Source organism: Callithrix jacchus, chromosome 2, assembly GCF_049354715.1.
Source record: "Callithrix jacchus isolate 240 chromosome 2, calJac240_pri, whole genome shotgun sequence".
Lineage (NCBI taxonomy): Eukaryota > Metazoa > Chordata > Mammalia > Primates > Cebidae > Callithrix > Callithrix jacchus.
Genome location: NC_133503.1, coordinates 173,419,749 through 173,438,748, shown reverse-complemented (window position 1 = coordinate 173,438,748; position 19,000 = coordinate 173,419,749). Strand labels below are relative to the sequence as shown.

At 44.0% G+C, this 19,000-nt stretch overlaps 1 protein-coding gene, 1 non-coding gene and 1 pseudogene across 15 annotated transcripts in view; 2 read left to right on the top strand and 1 right to left on the bottom strand.

The window, feature by feature from the left end:
* PDZD2 (PDZ domain containing 2) overlaps window positions 1–19,000 on the top strand; it is a 471,153-nt gene that overhangs the window by 194,631 nt on the left and 257,522 nt on the right. The gene's annotated exons all lie outside the window — the stretch shown is intronic.
* Window positions 158–7,709, bottom strand: LOC108590687 (large ribosomal subunit protein uL6 pseudogene; annotated as a pseudogene). Its single transcript, XR_013532348.1, has 2 exons — window positions 7,586–7,709; window positions 158–834 (listed from the first exon to the last, which is right to left on the bottom strand). The product of XR_013532348.1 is annotated as a large ribosomal subunit protein uL6 pseudogene (transcript).
* On the top strand, window positions 4,504–4,608 carry LOC118151978 (small nucleolar RNA U13). Its single transcript, XR_004740366.1, has one exon. It is a non-coding gene; the product is annotated as a small nucleolar RNA U13 (small nucleolar RNA).

Below are 19,000 nucleotides of genomic sequence, written 5' to 3'. Positions count from 1 at the left end.
TACAGGCACGCACCACCATGCCCAGCTACTTTTTTTTTTGTATTTTAGTAAAGACGGGGTTTCACCTTGTTGACCAGGATGGTCTCAATCTCTTGACCTCGTGATCCACCCGCCTCGGCCTCCCAAAGTGCTGGGATTATAGGCGTGAGTCACCGCGCCCGGCCTTATTGCATCATTTAAAAGTTACAAATAAGTCTTAGGAATCATCCAGCATCTTGTTTCTGTAGCTGGACATGGGGTCTTATTCATCACCCTGCTGAACAGTTCCTTTTTCAGAGACAGAGACGCCATCCAAATATTTCCTGATATTCTTGTTTTTAACTGTTGTGGCTTGCTGAATCAAAGCCGCTGAATTTGAAACAAGTTCAATGCCATTTCCTTCAAGGATTATTATTCTTTCTGGGCTTGAGATATTGAACAAGGAATACCTGGCCTCATCTGAACCCTGGGGAGATATATTTCACCCAAGAAATTTCGTATTTCAACAAGAGACCGGTTCTCCTGGATAACGACGTTGATGGGGAATGCGCATGCACAGACCTCATCTTGTAACGAAAGCCCAGTGCAACACCCTTTATCATATTTGGTCCATGACTACAAATAGTCCCAATGGTAGCCAGCTCCTTTCTGTCACCCACCATTTGTCAACCTGGAGCCTCTTTTTTTTCTTTCCAAGAGGACTGAGTTTTACGTTGATGTGATGGAACTCCCTCCACAGCATTCCTCTGGGGTCCTTCACGATGACCCTGCATCCCTTCAGAGTAACGTTGACATTTTCTGGAATGTCAGCAGTCTGATTGCTGAGAATCATCTTTATTCTCATAGTAGATGCGGCTAAAAACAAAAACAAAGCAAAACATTAAAAAGAAAGACAAAAAAAATTAAATGAAAGTTGCCAGAAATAAAAAAACAAAATAAAACATGTTTTGTAGTTTTTATAGAGACTGGGTTTCACATGTCACCTAGGGTGGTCTCAAACTCCTGCATTCAAGCAATCTGCCCACATCGAGCTCCCAACGTGCTGGGATTGTAGGCGTGAGCCACCGCACCCAGCAGTATACACACATTTCCATTTCTGGGTATCCTATTTTTCTTCTGATCTGTATGTCTATTTTGATGCTCATTACCCAGTCTTTTAATTATGTTCTAACATCTAGTAGTGGTAGTTCCCTCCTCCATCTCATTGATGAAACATTTTCTAATATTATTTGAAATTCTTATCCCCTAAAATTTCCTAAGTATCGTAATTCACATGGTTGAGTTTCTAAGGCCATCCCAGGTCATGCTGTCTTCTCTAGCATGGCCTATGCTTCAGGGCGCAGTGAAAGCCCCTGCGTAAAGCCTTTCCTCCTCCCACTCCTGCAAACGTCTCAGACCTGCACATCCACCTAATCTATGTGGAGTAGTATCCAGGATTCTCAAATGGTCCCCCAGTTCCACACGCCCCATTGTGTACATGTCTTGCCTGATCCTCAGGACTTTGAATTTGATGGATTTTACTCTGGTGTCTAGGTTATGTTACAGAATACAGTTGACGTTAAGAAAGGGAGATTAGGCCGGGCATGGTGGCTCACGCCTGTAATCCCAGCACTTTGGGAGGCCGAGGCGGGTAGATCACTTGAGGTCAGGATTTCGAAACCAGACTGTCCAACATGGCGAAACCCCATCTCTACTAAAAATACAAAATTAGCCAGGCATGGTGGTACATGCCTGTAATCCCAGCTACTTGGGAGGCTGAGGCAGGAGAATCGCTTGAACCTGGGAGGCGGAGGTTGTAGTGAGCCAAGATTGCGCCATTGCACTCCAGCCTGGGCAACAAGAGCAAAATTCCATCTCAAAAAAAGAAAAGAAAGAAAGAGAGAGAGAGAGAGAAAGAAAGAAAAGAAAGAGAGATTATCCAGGTGGTCCTGACTTAATCACAGGAGCCCATTACAAGCACAGAGTTTGGCTGAGCGAGATGGCTCTCACTTATAATCCCAGCACTTTGGAAGGCCAAAGTGGGCAGATTACTTGAGGTCAGGAGTTTGAGACCAGCCTGACCAACATGGTGAAAATTGTCTCTGCTAAAAATACAAAAAAATTTCTACAGGCATGTGCTTGTAATCTCAGCTACTTGGGAAGCTGAGACACAAGAATTGCTTGAACCCAGGAGGCAGAGGTTGCAATGAGCCAAGATCACACCACTGCACTCCAGCCTGGGCAACAGAGTGAGACTGTCTCAAAAATCAAAAAACAAACAAGTAAAACAAACAAAGCAGAGAGTTTGGCAGCTAACAGAAGTGACAGTAAGAGAAATGTTCCAGCAGGTCTAGAGGAAAGCAAATAATCCCCATCGTGAACTGCAGATGGAGAGGTGCAACCTCTAGGAGCTGAAAGCAGTCCCTGATTGCAACTCATAGGCAAAAGGTACCTCAGGCCTCCAACCACAAAGAATTGAATTCTGCCAACAACTGGTGAGCTTGGAAGATACAGGAGCAGAAGAACCACCTCCCTCCTCTTATGGTCCTGAGAAGTGAGATAAGATCGATTTTTTTTTTTTTTTTTTTGAGACAGAGTCTCATTTTGCTGCCTAGGCTGGAGTGCAGTGGTGCAGTCTTGGCTCACTGCAACCTCTGCCTCCCAGGTTCAAGTGATTCTCCTGCCCCAGCTTCCTGCGTAACTAGGATTATAGGCATGTATTTTATATTTTTAGTAGAGACAGGGATTTCTCCATGTTGGTCAGGCTGGTCTCGAACTCCTGCCCTCAAGTGATCTGTGTGCAACCTCTGCCTCCTGGGTTCAAGCAGTTCTTTGCCTTAGCCCTCCCGAGTAGCTGGGATTGCAGGCGCCTGCCACCATGCCCAGCTAACTTTTTGTATTTTTAATAGAGACAGGGTTTCACCAACTTGGCCAGGCTGGCCTTGAGCTACTGACCTCGTGATCCATCTGCCTTGGCCTCCCAAGGTGCTGGGATTACAGGCGTGAGCCACTGCACCTGGCCAAAAGCATACAAACTTCTTCACAGGTGTTTTATAGGAGCCCTCCAAAAAAATGAAGACCCAAAGAAGCAGTTATTGTCAGTTTCTTCCATTCTGGAATGGACACGATAGTAAACTCTGAAAACGTGTAAGGCAAAGGGGCTTGTGCTAGAATAGTTATTAGGGTAGGAAAGTAACTAGGAAAAGAAAGGCTTGTTTGTACAGAATTTCCTTGACCTGAAGTGTCTCCCTTGATGACAAGAATGTTGCATCTTGCTAGCATAGGGAGGGTGTCTTTCACATGGGAATTTAATCTTCTGCTTTTAAGAAACAGGACGAAGGTCAAAGCGATCTTTTTGCAACCTGCTGTTTCTCAGGTCCCTTTAACTTAAATAATCAGTATGCCAGGACAGCATATCCTTCAAAAAGGTCCCTGAGCCCCAGATGAGATTGTTGGCAACTCCAGTCAACACAAGCCCAGCCCTGCCACAGCTGTATTCTTTTTTTTTTTTTTTTTGAGACCGATCTCGGCTCACTGCAACCTCTGCCTCCTGGGTTCAAGCGATTCTGTCTCAGCCTCCTGAGTAGTTGGGATTACAGGCATATGCCACCATGCCTGGCTAATTTTGTATTCTTAGTAGAGACAGGTTTCTCCATGTTGGTCAGGCTGATCTTGAACTCCTGACCTCTGGTGATTCACCTGCCTTGGCCTCCCAAAGTGCTAGGATTACAGGTGTGAGCAGCTGTATTCACCTACAGAAAGGTGAGCTAATAAATGGGTATTGCTCCCAAGCTTCTACATTTGTGGTAATTTGTTACATAGCAATATCAAACAAATTTAATGGCAACATGCAATTTAGTACTTGATCCCTCTCCTGTCATTTACTCATTGTTTTGCATGTATAAATCTTGCCTGCCTTAACCAGATTATAACCTCCCTAAGAACCAGACCAAATTTGATGTTTTTTTCTGCATAGCCAAATTATCTCCCATGCCATAGGGGCTACTCTGGAAGGAAGGTGGGGTGAGTGTTTAACCTCCAGGCTTTAGAATCAGCCAGCCAGGCACAATGGCTCATACCTGTAATCCCAGCACTTTGGGAGGCCAAGGCAGGTGGATCACCTGAGGTTGGGAGTTCAAGACTAGCCCGGCCAACCTGGTGAAACCCTGTCTCTACTAAAAATACAAAAATTAGCCAGGTGTGGTGGCAGGTGCCTGCAATCCCAGCTATGCAGGAGGTTGAGGCAGGAGAATCACTTGAACCTGGGAGGAAGATGTTGCAAGTGAGCCGAGATCTCGCCATTGCATTCCAGCCTGGGTGACAAAGCGAGGCTTCGTCACACACACACACAAAAGAAAAATAGAATCAGCCAGGCGCGGTGGCTCAAGCCTGTAATCCCAGCACTTTGGGAGGCCGAGGCGGGAAGATCACAAGGTCAGGAGTTCGAGACCATCCGGACCAACATGGTGAAACCCCGTCTCCATTAAAAAGGAAAAAAAAGTAAAAAAAAAAAGAAAGAAAGAAAAATAGAATCGGCCTGCCTTGATCCTTTTGTAGTTAGTGAGTTTAATGACTGGGTGTTCACGCACTTGCGTGAGATGTGCCACCCTCAAACTTTGTTACGATGTCAGCTCATTACCTAACTTGAAAAAAAAAAAAAAGAATCAGACTGCCTTGGTTTAAGTCTTGGCTTAAACTTTCTAAGCTTTGATTCCTTCATCTTTAAAATAGGAATAAAGTGCATTAGAAAAACATACCCAAACATCATTATCAGCAACTACTTCATAGGGGATGATTGTAGGATCAAATTTCATAGAAGGTTTGTAAAGATTAAATGAAATGGTGTTTAGAAAGTTCTTAGAACAGGCTGGCCACAGTGGCTCACTCCTATAATCCCAGCACTTTGGGAGGCCAAGGCAGGTGGATAACGAGGTCAGGAGATAGAGCCCATCCTGGCCAACATAGTGAAACCCCGTCTCTACTAAAAAAATTACAAAAAATTTAGCCAGGTGGGGTGGTGGGTGCCTGTAATCCCAGCTACTGGGGAGGCTGAGGCAGGAGAATTGCTTGAACCCAGGAGGCAGAGGTTGCAATAAGCCAAGATTGTGCCACTGCACTTCAGCCTGGGCAACAGAGTGAGACTCCATCTCAAAAAAAAAAAAAAACCTTAGAACAGTGCATAGCACATGGTAAAGCTCTATAAATATAGCTCTGTGTTTGTAGAAAAACAGCCTCTTTAACATGTCTGCCCTTCCATATGTGCTAAATTTGTTTTGTGTCACATAACACTGGCCCTATCTCCCTACACACACACTCGCATCCCCACTTCCACCTCCTGGCTGCCCACCAGGGATAGGTGCACTAAATCCAGCCATTAGACTCGATTGACAACCAGTTTAATCTCCTGAAAATCTGGAATCAAGCCAGGGAGAGACCAAGCTGCTTTGCTGCATGACACAAGCTAGAAGGCCAAGCGGAACCACATCTGGATTCATGGCCAGAGCCAGAGCCAGAGCCACACGCCCATGCTACAGTTACAGAATGGCAGATGCCAAGAGGAAGCCAGTTTCTTTAGAGAAACACAGAGTGGACATGAAGAAAAGGACAGGGCTGAGAGACAGTGTCCCCAGAAAAAGGGATGGGGCAGTACCTTCCCGGGGCTGGCAGTTCCCAGCACCACTTCCCACCGTGCCTAGGTGGACTTGTGTCCCCAAATCTCCATGTCCTCAGAAGTATCCCTTGCAAACAAACAAGCCCTGGCAAAAAAAAAAAAAGGCTGCTGTGGGTGATAAATCAGACAATTGATCAGGTTCTAATACATCCTGGGACACCAGGCTCTGGTGCTGACTCCACATCAATGTAAAAGACAGTTAAATGGGCCGGGCGCAGTGGCTTACTCCTATAATCCCAGTACTTTAGGAGGCCGAGGCGGGTGGATCACGAGGTCAAGAGATTGAGACCATCCTGGTCAACATGGTGAAACCCTGTCTCTACTAAAAATACAAAAATTAGCTGGGCATGGTGGCGCGTGCCTGTAATCCCAGCTACTCGGGAGGCTGAGGCAGGAGAATTGCTTGAACCCAGGAGGCAGAGGTTGCAGTGAGCCGAGATCGCACCTTAGAACTCCAGCTCAAAAAAAAAAAAAAGACAATTAAATGATCTGGGTGCAGTGGCTTATTGCTGTAATCCCAGCACTTTGGGAGGCCGAGGTGGGCGGATCATGAGGTCAAGAGATCGAGACCGTCCTGGCCAACATGGTGAAACCCCATCTTAAAAAAAAAAAAAAAGAAAAAAGGGAAAAAAAGACAATTAAATGATAATTTTCTGTGGTATTTTTCCAGACCATCTTTAAACTCAGCACAGTTGAATTCCCAGTGGCCTCTGGAGGGCACTGTTCAGTTAAGATTATTCCAAGGTAGTGAGCACTACACCAGCAGAGCATTTAAGGAAAAGGTATTTGAAACAATAGTTACCATTTCCTGAGTACCAACAACATGCTCAGCACAGTGCTGCTTGCTTTAGGTACGTAATACCTTAAGCGATCACAGTGACTGTTTCTATCCAGCAATTGCAGGTTGTTTTCCAACACTGTTACTTATTTCTGCAGGCATGCTATTTTTGTCAAGTAAAAGGAAAGCTTTTTTTTTCTTTTAATGAACAGGAAGACTGAGTTTACAGCTTCTGATGAGAAACAGTTCAAGTTCACTTGGCCCTCCATGTACTCCTTTTTAATTAGAAAACAACAAATTAAATGTAGCGAGATTGCAACACAGAAGGAAAAAGGTATTTGGTCTATGGGGGTGTAAATACCTGGATCCCTCTTCTCTCTCAAGGTGAGCCAATGTGTTTCCTGTCTCCTGCCTTTTATCCCCTGCAAGATAATCGTGCTGGTTTCATGCCAGGCTGTGGGCTGCTAGTGAGTGGGGGCTGCTCTGCAGGGGTAGAGTTTCTGTGCTTCTCTACCTTGCTCAGTGCCACCTGGTGGGGAGGATAGGAGTGAGGCTCCACACCTTTCCAGGTGACAGTTCCCTGCAGTCTGAAAACAGCCACTCACCTGTTTCCCTTTTATTTGTATTTTTTACAAGATATTTGAGGCTGGGTGTGGTGGCTCACGCCTGTAATCCCAGCACCTTGGGAGGCTGAGGTGGGGGCATCACTTGAGATCAGGAGTTTGAGTCCAGCCTGGCCAACATGGTGAAACCCCATATCTACTAAAAATAGAAAAATTAGCTGGGTGTGGTGACATGCACCTGTAATCTCAGCTATTCAGGAGGCCGAGGCAGGAGAATTGCTTGAACCTGGGAGGCAGAGTGGCAGTAAGCCAAGATTACACCAGTGCACTCCAGCCTGGGCAATAATATTTCTGTCTCAACAAAAATAAATAAGTAAAAATAAAAATAATTTTAAAAATAGCCTTAGTGAGATTTTCACATACTATAAAATGTATCATTTAAAATGTACAATGAGTGGCTTTATATATTCACAGGATTGAGTATCACCAGTATCTAATTTTAGGATATTTTTATCCTTCCAAAAAGAAGCCACATACCCATTACAGGCATTCACCATACTCGGCTTCTCCAAGCCCTGGGAGAACAGAGACTGCTTTCTGTTCCTATAGATTTACCTATTCCAGGTATTTCAATCTGTGGTCTTTTGTAACTGGCTTCATTCACTTAGTGTAACGCCTTCAGTGCTCATCGATGTTTCCGCAGGTTTCAGAACTTTACTTCGTTATGTTGGCAAATAGTATTCCATATGTTTAACCATATTTGTTTAGCCATTCATCCATTGTAGACATTTGGGCCTTTTCCACTTTTTAACTCTTATTATGAGTCATGCTGTGTTTACAAGCTTTTGTATGAGTATGTTTTTAGTTCTCTTGGATATATACGTAAGAATGGAATTGATGATGACATAGTAACTATGTATAACTTTAAAAGGAATTGCCAAATTGTTTTTCAGGACCATTTTACATCCCCACCTGCAGGGTATAAGGGTTCTAATTTTTCCATATTCCTGCCAACATGTGTGCTCTGTCTCTATTATAGATCAGCCATCCCAGTGGGTGTGAAGTTACCGCACTGTGACTTTGATTTATATTCCCTAATGGTTAATCATGTTGAACCTTTTCATGTGTTTTTGACCCTTTGTACGTCTTTGGAGATATGTCTGTTTATTTTAGTTTTTGAGACAGGGTCTTGCTGTGTCACCCAGCCTGGAATGCAGTGGAATGAGTGCAGTGCAGAGGCTCACGGTAGCTTCAACCTCCTGGGCCCCAGCAATCCTCCTTATTCTCCTGAATAGCCAGGACTGCAGGCACATGCCACTGCATCTGGCTAATTAAAAAAAAAAATTTTTTTTTTGGTAGAAATAGGGTCTTGCTATGTTTCCCAGGCTAGTCTCAAACCCCTGGCCTCAAGCGATCTTCACGCCTCAGCCTTCCAAAGCACTAGGATTACAAGTGTGAACCACCATGCCCAGCTAGAAATGTCTACTTAAATTCTTTACCCACTTGCAAATTGAGTTGTTAGAATTCTTTATATAGACTAAATAGCCTAGATATAAGTTCCTTATCAGATATGTGATTTACAGATATTTTCTCAGGCAACTGCACATATTAAACAGTTGTCATGGGTTTTTTGCAACAAATAACCTAGGGATAAAGCTGTTCTTGCAGCATCAACTCTGAATCAAGTCAAGTAAAGAGAAACCTTGAAAATGGAGCCTTTCAGTGAGCCACCCAACAGGTCAAATGGTAACGGTGCTGTGAAGATAGAGTTTTGGGGAACCTCCAAACTCGTTCTGCCTCAGTGGCTCCTAGTGATGTTTCAAGCTTTTGGCTAACTTCCAGAGTTCTGGAAAAGTTGATTTTGGTCATTTTTTTCCAGTGTTTTTGTTACTCTTATAGAGGAATAGATTTTTGGAGGTCTTTGTTTTTATCATTCCTGAAGTACTTTTTCCAGTAAACTTATCTTTGAAATATACATAAAGGCACATATCAAAAGTAATCAGCTTCGTGAATTTTTTTTTTTTTGACAGTCTTACTCTGTCACCAAGGCTGGAGTGCAGTGGCATGATCTTGGCTCACTATAACCTCTGCCTCCCAGTTCAAGTGATGCTTCTATCTCAACCTCCAGAGTAGATGGGATTGCGGGCATGTGCCGCCACATCTGGCTAATTTTTGTATCTTTAGTAAAGATGGGGTTGAAAAGGCTGGTCTTGAACTCCTGACATCAGGTGATCTGCCTGCCTCAGCCCCACAAAGTGCTGGGATTAGAGGTATGAGCCACCACACCCAGCCCAGCTTAGTGAACTTTTATATTAACCATCACCCAAACTGAGAAACAGAGCTTAACTAGTATGTCAGAGCCCTCTTCTTACCTCTTACCAGTTACTAACTCTGCCTTGCCAAAGTGAAGTGGTATCAATAGCTGTAAGAACTTTCCTGTCTATGGCTGGGTATGGTGGCCGAAGCCTGTAATCCCAGCACTTTGGGAGGTCACGGTGGGTGGATCACTTGAGGTCAGGAGTTTGAGACCATCCTGGCCAACATGGTGAAACCCCATCTCTACCTAAAATACAAAAAATTAGCCAGGTGTGGTGGTAGGTGCCTGTAATCCCAGCTGCTCAGAAGGCTGAGGCAAGAAGGTCGCTTGAGCCTGGGAGTTTGGAGGTTGCAGTGAGCCAAGACTGGCCACTGTACTCCAGCCTGGGTGACAAAGCGAGACTCCATCTCAAAACAGCAACAACAACAAAAAAAACTTTCTTGTCTAGCACCAATATGATTTTTTCCAACTCTGTTTGATTCTACTTGTTCGAATTTTCCCTCCAAACCACTCCCTTAATACATTTAATCTGATGGCATTTTTAACTGTGAATTTTATTTTTTTAATATTCAACTTTGTAAAAATTATTAACTAGCCTATTTGGGATATCCATTTGTTTGTGTCAAGCTCCTCCTGCCTCCTCAGATTCCTCTATCGTCACAACCTTTCCTTATCAGTAAGCCAGGCCCTGGAGTACTGGCTGTTAATTCTCCTCTATCCCTTTTCCCAGACGTGCAGACACCCTTGATCCTTCACCTAAAAAGGGAAGCTGAAATGTCTTCAGGATAAAGTTATGTGTTTTTCATGAGACTTCCGCACGGTGTCCAAACGGTCTGATCTGTACAGATAGAAGGGACACTTCTTAGAGTCTTTTGGGAGAAGCCTTATCCTGCAATTCTGATTTCTTTGCTTTTCCTGACCAAGGCTTCTCAGGCTAATTCAGAGCCATTGTGGCACAGCTCAGACAGCAGGCGTTGACATTCTAAAGTTCCTTCTCCGGAGGAATTCTCCCAGTGGGAAAGCAAGGTGGGCTGGAAGACTTCCATGGGGCAACTTATGAAGTGTGGAGACCCGGCTCCCTGTTAGTCTTTTTCCTTATCAGAGATCATTACTCTGTAGAAAAGGAGATGTTCTAATGGAGGATTCAGCTAGATGTAGGAAGTCACAGTGATATGGACATTTGAAAGTAGTTGCTTGGGAAGTGAAAAGGGGTCAAAGTGGTTAAACTTAATGGTACAAAGAATAACTATGGCACGGGAAAAACGGTAAATGGAGTAAAAAGTTTGGACAAAGATAAGGGCTCGAAGTAACTAATGAAATGATTAAACATCAATTCTGATTTGTTTTTTTTTTTTTTTTGAGACAGAGTCTTGTTCTATTGCCCAGGCTGGAGTGCAGTAGCGTGATCTTGGCTCACTGCAACCTCCACCTCTGGGGTTCAAGCAATTCTTCTGCTTCAACCTCATGAGTAGCTGGGACTACAGGCATGTGTCACCACGCCCAGCTAATTTTTGTATTTTTTTGGTAGAGACAGGGTTTGACCATGTTGGCGAGAATGGTCTCGATCTCTTGACCTTGTCCTCCCGGAGTGATGGGATTACAGGCGTGAGCCATCGCGCCCAGCCTCCTGGTGAATTTTTTTCATTTTGATATCTCAAGCCCCACAGGTGGTGGATGACCTCAGCTTGTAGAGACAAAAAAAAATCAGTGACTAGGGAACATACCTTTAAGAGCTTTATCTCATTTGAGCATCAGTTGGTCTAAATAAGGAGTGATCAAAAAGCAAGAAACATGAACTCTTCAAGTCTATTTGCTTTTGAGAAATATCTGCTAGTGTTTCAAAACTTTGATAGCCTCATGAGGTGGATTCAACTCTTAGATGTTTTTGAGACAAAGAAAGAACATTCTATGTGTTAGAGGAAGACACTTCAAATTGCAGCTGTGCTGACTTCTTCCTGTGCACGTAATCCAAAGATAGTGGGGCCAAACAGTGGTCACTGATGTGTAGGCCTCAGTGGCTGCGTGGTTGTGAGATGAGATCACTGCAAGTTATTATCCCTCCTATATCTTCCGTACTTTTCTTCTATATGCTGTGTTGTTCTATTTAATGTTTTCAAAATTTTATCTTTTAGAGCCGGGTACAGTGGCTCATGCCTGTAATCCCAGCACTTTGTGAGGCCTACGCAGGTGAATCACTTGAGGTCAGGAGTTTGAGACCATTCTGGCCAACATGGTGAAACCCCGTCTCTACTAAAAATACAAAATTAGCTGGGTATGGTGGTGGGCACCTGTAATCCCAGCTACTCAGGAGGCTGAGGCAGGAGAATCGCTTGAACCCAAAGGTTGCAATGAGCCAAGATTGCGCCATTGCACTCCAGCCTGGGCAACAAGAGTGAAACTTCATTTCAAAAAAAAAAAAAAAAAGTATCTTTTAGCGTCAAGGACCCTGCCTTACTGACCAAGAAGATAAGAATTCATCTAGGGATGGTTACATGAACTCATCTTCTCAGTCTTGATTTCTCCAGCGGATGTTTAACTTTTCATCAATTGGACCGAGAAAATGAAAGCTTCATTGTCCTGGGTTGAGTGAGCACCTCTAACTAGCACAGCACCTAACACCTGGCGAAAGCTCAGCAAATGTTTGTTGAGAGACATAAGCGTTCCTTCGGAAAAATCCAAGTCTTGGGTTTGTGCCTCCCCAACTCCCATTCCCCTCCCCTCCCCGCTTCACCTCCCTTCTTTCTCTTGCTCTCTTTCTTCTTCCTTCCTTCCTTCCCTCCCCCCATCTCTCTCTCTCTCTCTCTGATGGAGTCTGGCCCTGTTGTCCAGGTGGCACAATCTCAACTCACTACAACCTCCACCTCCTGGGTTCAAGTGCTTCTCCTGTCTCAGCCTCCCAAGAAACAGATTAGTCATGTGCCACCACGCCCAGCTAATTTTTATATTTTTAGTAGACACGGGGTTTTGCCATGTTGTCCAGGCTGGACTCCAACTCCTGACCTCAGGTGATCCGTTCGAAGTGCTGGGATTACAGGCATGAGCCTCCTCGTCTGTCCTGTGTATCTTCTTTCACTGGTCCTGAGTCAGTCCCGTTATTTCCAGCAGGCGCGTCACTCATTGAGAATGTAGTCATAAACCCTTGTGGGTCTCAATTTGGAATGGCCATGATTGTCCACCTAAAAATAAATAAAAGTGTTATGTGTTAAGTGCTTTTTAAATCTGTTGTTTGCAAAAAGGATTCTGCATTGGTGCTCCCAATTTACCAGTCTGACTTAGATGTTTTGAAATAGAAGGAAATGTTTCCCTATTTAAAAACAGCACAGTGGTGGTATTTGTGTAAGCCTGTTTCAATGTTTTCTCTATAAATGAATAATTTTATTCGCTTTTTTTTTTTTTTGAGACAGAGTCTTGCTCTGTGGCCCAGGCTGGAGTGCAATGGCATGATCTCAGCTCACTGCAACCTCCACCTCCAGGGTTCAGGCAATTCTCTTGCTTCAGCCTCTCAAGTAGCTGGGATTAAAGGTGTGCAGCAGCACGCCCAGCTAATTTTTGTGTTGTAGAGATGGGGTTTCGCCGTGATGGCCATGCTGGTTTCGAACTCCTGATCTCAAGTCATCCGCCTGCCTTGGCCTCCCAAAGTGCTATGATTATAGTTGTGAGCCACTGCACCTGGCCAATTTTATTGATTTTGAGGGAAAAAGCCATGATTTTTACAAATTTCCCTGACTTGATCTAAATCCTCCTTTCTTTTTCTGAGATCCAGTCTCACCCTGTCACCCCAGCTGGAGTGCAGTGGCATGATTTCAGCTCACTGCAATCTCTGCCTCCTGGGTTCAAGGGATTATCCTGCCTCAGCCTCCTCACTAGCTGGGATTACAGGCATGTACCACCAAGCCTGGCTAATTTGTATTTTTAGTAAAGACAGAGTTTCTCCCTGTTGGTCAGGCTGGTCTCAAACTCCTGACCTCAGATGATCTGCCTACTTTGGCCTCCCAAAGTGCTGTGATTACAGACGTGAGCCACTGTGCCCGGCCAGCTAAGAATGGATTCATATTTTTAAAAGATCATAAAGAATATGAGGGTGGGCACAGTGGCTCATGCCTGTAGACCCAGTACTTTGGAAGTAAAAGTAAAAAACACAAAAAGTTAGCTAGGCATGGTGGATCACACCTGTAATCCCAGCTACTTGGGAGGCTGAGGCAGGAGAATTGCTTGAACTTGGGAGACAGAGGTTACAATGAGCTGAGATCATGCCACTGTATTCCAGCCTGGGTGACAGAGTGAGACTCTGTCTCAAAAAACCAACAAACAAAAAAATTGGCCAGGCATGATGGTGCGTGCCTGTCGTCCCAGCTGCCTGTGAGGCTGACGTGAGAGGATCACCTGAGCCAGTAGGTAGAGGCTGCAGTGAGCCGAGATCACACCACTGTACTCCGGCCTGGGTGAGTGACAAGTGAGACCCTGGCTCAAAAATAAAAAGCACAAAGTAAATGAAGTCAGACCAAAGAAACTGAGATGAACAGCTAAAAAAGAGAGTGAGAAAATATATGTGCTTATTGGTGTCTGTGAAGTTCAGAAACAGGTAAAATACACAAAATTCTGAGAGCTCTTCAATCTGTAAAATATAACATTATATTAAAAATTATATTCTGCATTTTCATACTTTATAGACCCTAGGTTTATTTATTTAATTTTTATATTGTTTTTGAGATAGAGTCTGCCTCTGTTGCCCAGGCTGGAGTGCGGTGGCATGATCTCAGCCCTCCAGATTCAAGCAATTCTCCCACCTCAGCCTCCCAAATAGTTGAGATTACAGGTGCCCACCATCACACCCAGCTAATTTTTGTATTTTTCTTAGAGGTGGGGTTTCGCCATGTTGGCCAGGCTGGTCTTGAACTTCTGACCTCAAGTGATCTGCCTGCCTCAGCCTCCCAAAGTGCTGGGATTACAGGTGTGAGCCACCATGCCCTGCTCAGGTATATTTTAATCCCCAGAAACCCCTGGAGCTGGAAATGCTCCTCAAAGAGATCCGTATAATCACGTGGCTCAGCAGCACAAACAGCCTCTCATCTCTGGAATTACAGTCTAAAATATTTTGATAATTAACCCTCCTTTTCTTCTTTGAAAAAGAAACACACCGAATTTCGAACAGGTAAACAATCATGTCAGTTTGCAGGTGGGTTTTCCAAAGCTGATCTGGAGGCATTGTTCTCTGAAAATAAACAGAACAAAGGCTAGGCAAACAAGTTATCATTATTTTCTTCACAAGTCCATGGTTTTCAATGGTAGTTTTTCATTGACTTAGTGGAGTAGGCTGATATCCATGCACATGAACTCTAAAACCTCCCTGCCACTCTCACGTTATAGCACAACCAGGGCATCTGGATGAGCCACAGAGAATTTCAGGTCTGGGACATTCCCAGGAGGCCAGGTCTGTGAGCACATTCTGCACACCTGGCCTAGCTGACCTTCACACCAATTCTGTTGTGAGAGTTTCTTCATTATCTGAAAAGTCTTTAATGGCCTGGGAGAGAGAGCTCAGCCTCTGCATCTCCCATCCTCCCATGTGGCTTTTCAACATGCATCCCTCCTGCCCTCCAGATCATCTGATGTGCAAGGACCCCAGGAGCTCTCACCAGAAAGATTCAGGCACCTGTTCTGGGTACAGGTTGCTTTCCTCTGCCATCGCTGCATTGTTGTTAACTGCAGAAAAACAGGAAAATGGCATTGCTTTTGAGTTCCTTCAGTTTGCTTTCAATTCTTTTACTCCCCTCCAGAGGCCATCTTTGAAGACAGTTCTGTTGACGGGGTGCAAAATCTTAATTTACTTTTGTAGTACTCCTTGAAGAGAGTTCGAAGCAAACAGAAAGACAAATGTTTGCTTTAGTGATCTTTTATCATTTTATCCTTTGTAATGACCACAGAAGAGCAAGGAGTTTGCACATAAGTTATAAATAATCATGTCAAGGGAAAATGTGGTAAAGGAAAAAAAAAACAGACTTTAAGATCTCATTTTGTTATTATAGAGTAAATAAGCGGCAAATATTTGGTTCATGATATTTCTAAACCTCAAATTTAAGGTTTAGAACTGAGATCTACTGCCTAAGAGATAGCAACCTGACATTTTAGGTAGAAGGGACATGGAATATAATCTTTATTTTCAAGAAGCTTAGGCCGGGCATGGTGGCCCACGCCTGTAATCTCAGCACTTTGGGAGGCTGAGGTGGGCAGATCACTTGAGCATCAGAAGTTCAAGACCAGCTTGAGCAACCTGGCAAAACCCCATGATATGGTTTGTCTGTGTCCCCACCCAAATCTCATATTGAATTGCGGTTCAGTTCCTATAATCCCCATGTGTAGTAAATAACTGGCGAGAGCTCTTGTAATAGTGAGCTTTCAAGAGATCTGATGGTTTTACAACGGGCTTTTCCCTCTTTGCCCAGCACTTCTCCTTCCTGCCATCATGTGAAGAAGGACATGTTTGCTTCCCCTTCTGCCATGATTGTAAGTTTCCTGAGGCCTCCCCTCAGGAGAGAATCAATTAAACCTCTTTCCTTTATAAATTACCCAGTCTCAGGCAGTTCTTTAGAGCAGCATGAGAAGGGACTAATACACCCTGTATCTACCAAAAAAACCCACAAAAATTAGCCAGGCATAGTGGCACGCACCTATACTCCCAGCTACTCGGAAGGCTGAGCGGGGAGGATCACCTGAGCCCAGGGAGGTTGAGTCTGCAGTGAGCCGTGATCATGTCACTGCACTCCAGCCTGGGTCAGACCCTGATTTTTAAAAAAACAACTCATTTTATTCTAAAGGTTTCTTTGATTGGGGGCGTGGTGAAAATCCTGAAAGTTTAATTACTATGGGCCTTGCAAATGCTATTTATATCTCCCCCACACACATTGATTCAAGGAGTAGTCATTTTCATTTTCATTATATATATATATGTTTTACAGTCCAGAGAGGCCTTTTTTAAAACACCTATGATGCCATAAATTCATAGGGAAGAGGTTCCAGCAGTTCAGGCTCCTTCCCATTGGTTCTCACACAGTGTGCTTCTCTGGGTGGAGCAGGCTGGTGCTTCAGTTGAATCAGGTACCTTTCTCTTCGGCTTCTTTCTTTTTCAGATCATTTTCCTTCATGCGTTTCAGGAAGCTATCTTGGCTCTCGGAGTGCTTAATGTGCTCAGTGTGCACACTAATTCTCTTGGCAAAAATCTTGCCCTTAACATGTTTGTTTACATGCCAGCAGCATGCTGGGTGACACATAGACTCTTCCAGTTTCGCCATGGTGACACTTGTGGGGCATTCCCTTTCGAACAGTGCCCATTCCCTTGACGTCTACAGTATCACCTTTCTTATGGATTTGCATATATGTGGCCAAAGGAACAACTCCATGTTTCTGAAAGGCCTGCAGAACATATACTGGGTGCCTCTCTTCTTTCCCTTTGTGCTCATCATTTTGGCTAATTACTAAAGGATGGTGGTTCCACTCATTATATTTTTGAAGCCTCATTTTGGTTTACTTTTTAAAGTGTGTTATCAAAAGGAAAAACATTTAAATTATAAAAGCACTATCTACTCAATTCAGTAAAGCATAAAGAAGAAAGTGAACATTACTTGTCATTCCACCATCCAGTGGTGGGATATTGCTAATATCTGGTCTATTTTCTTCTGAACTCTCTCTATGCACGGGTGCACACACACACACACACACACACACACACCTACAAGAATGGTTTGCTTCGGTTATACACATCTGTGGGTATGAACTTAATGAGTCCTGATTCTACCACTTATAAAATGTGTGACCTTGGGCTCTTTCTTAATCCCACTAAGTCAGGCTTTCCCTAACTGTAAAATGGAATAAAGAACAATACCCAGCGGGGAGCAGTGGCACATGCCTGTAATCTCAGCATTTTGGGTAGGCTGAGGTGGGCGGATCATGAGATCAAGAGATCGAAACCATCCTGGCTAACATGGTGAAACCCTGTCTCTACTGAAAATACAAAAAGTAGCTGGGTTTGGTGGTGCGTACCTGTAGTCCCAGTTATTTGTGAGGCTGAGGCAGGAGAATCACTTGAACCGGGTAGGCGGAGGTTGTACTGAGCAGAGACCGTACCACTGCACTCCAGCCTGGCAACAGAGCAAGAATCTGTCTCAAGAACAATACCTGGCTGGGTGTGGTGGCTCACACCTGTAATCCCAGCACTTTGGGAGGGCAATGTGGGCAGATCACTAGGTCAGGAGTTGGAGACCAGCCTGGCCAATATGGTGAAACCCCGTCTCCACTAAAAATACAAAAAATCAGCCAGGCACGGTGCATGACAGAGTGAGACTCCATCTCAAAAAAAAAAAAAAAAAAAAAAAAAAGAATACGTAACTCCTAAGGCAATGAGAGAGTAAATGAGAGTCTGCATGTGAAGGCTTATCACAGGGACTGACATGCCATGAACACTTAATGAAGGTGAGCCATTAATTTGTAACTTTATCTTGTCACTTAAAAAAAACCATATAGTTTGATAAGCCTTTTGGTAGCTTTGAAAAACTACCAGTTCTCCTCCATTTCATCCCTGTTTTAGCTGGGATTTGCATATATTTGAACTCTTCTACACAAGTTAGAATTCTAAACCTACAATTAGTCATTGTTAATACAATGTTGATGCACATTTACAGTTATGCGCCAGCTCATTCTAGCTCACAACACCTCTGCAAGGTAATTGTCATTATCCCCAGTTACAGATGAGAGAATCCAGGCTGGTAAAGGAGGGATGAGATCTGAACCCAGGCCCCCTGGCTCCACAGCCTCTGTCGACTGGGCCACTCACCCTGACACAGCCCATCCAGCCTTCCAAAGGCACTGTGATAAGTCTGAAAGCAGTGTCTTGGCCTGGATCTGGCTGGTTTCTAATAGAGCAACTGCTATCTGCTAGACAGGGAAACCCCCTGGACCAGAAGTCAAGAAACCTGGGTTCCTAGAAGTGCCCACATCCTTTTCACAGTTTCATTATTCTGGAGTGTGTATAATCATATCTATCATTCCTTCTTTGTGGGGTGAAGTGAAAGGCAGATAAAAGCAAAGATATACTAACAATATGACAGGAGTTTCAAAAGGTATAGATGACTTTGTGACTAATTACGAATACTTTTTTTTTTTGCCTCCACCTCCCTACTAATACTTTCATTACTAATTACTATTACTAATAATAATGAAATGTTTTTTTTCCTCCCGTTTTTCTTTTTCTTTTTGAAATGGAGTTTCGCTCTTGTTGCCCAGGCTGGAGTGCAATGACTTGATCTCAGCTCACTGCAAACTCTGCCTCCCAGGTTCAAGCGATTCTCCTGCCCCAGTCTCCTGAGTAGCTGGGATTACAGGTGTGCGCCACCACACACAGCTAATTTTGTATTTTTAGTAGAGACAGGGTTTCACCACGTTGGTCAGGCTGGTCTTGAACTCCTGGACTACCACCCCAGACTACCACCCTGTTTTTAATGAAATTCTTTATGACTCTGGTAATTCCAAAGTGTTTTCCCACCCTGGACATATTAACAACAACTTTTTTTTTTTTCTTTTCTTTTCTTTTAGATGGAGCCTTGCTTTTTCACCCAGGCTGGAGTGCAGTGGCACAGCCTCAGCTCACTGCAACCTTCACCTCCTGGGTTCAAGCAACTCTCCTGCCTCAGCCTCCTAAATAACTGGAATTACAGGCGCCT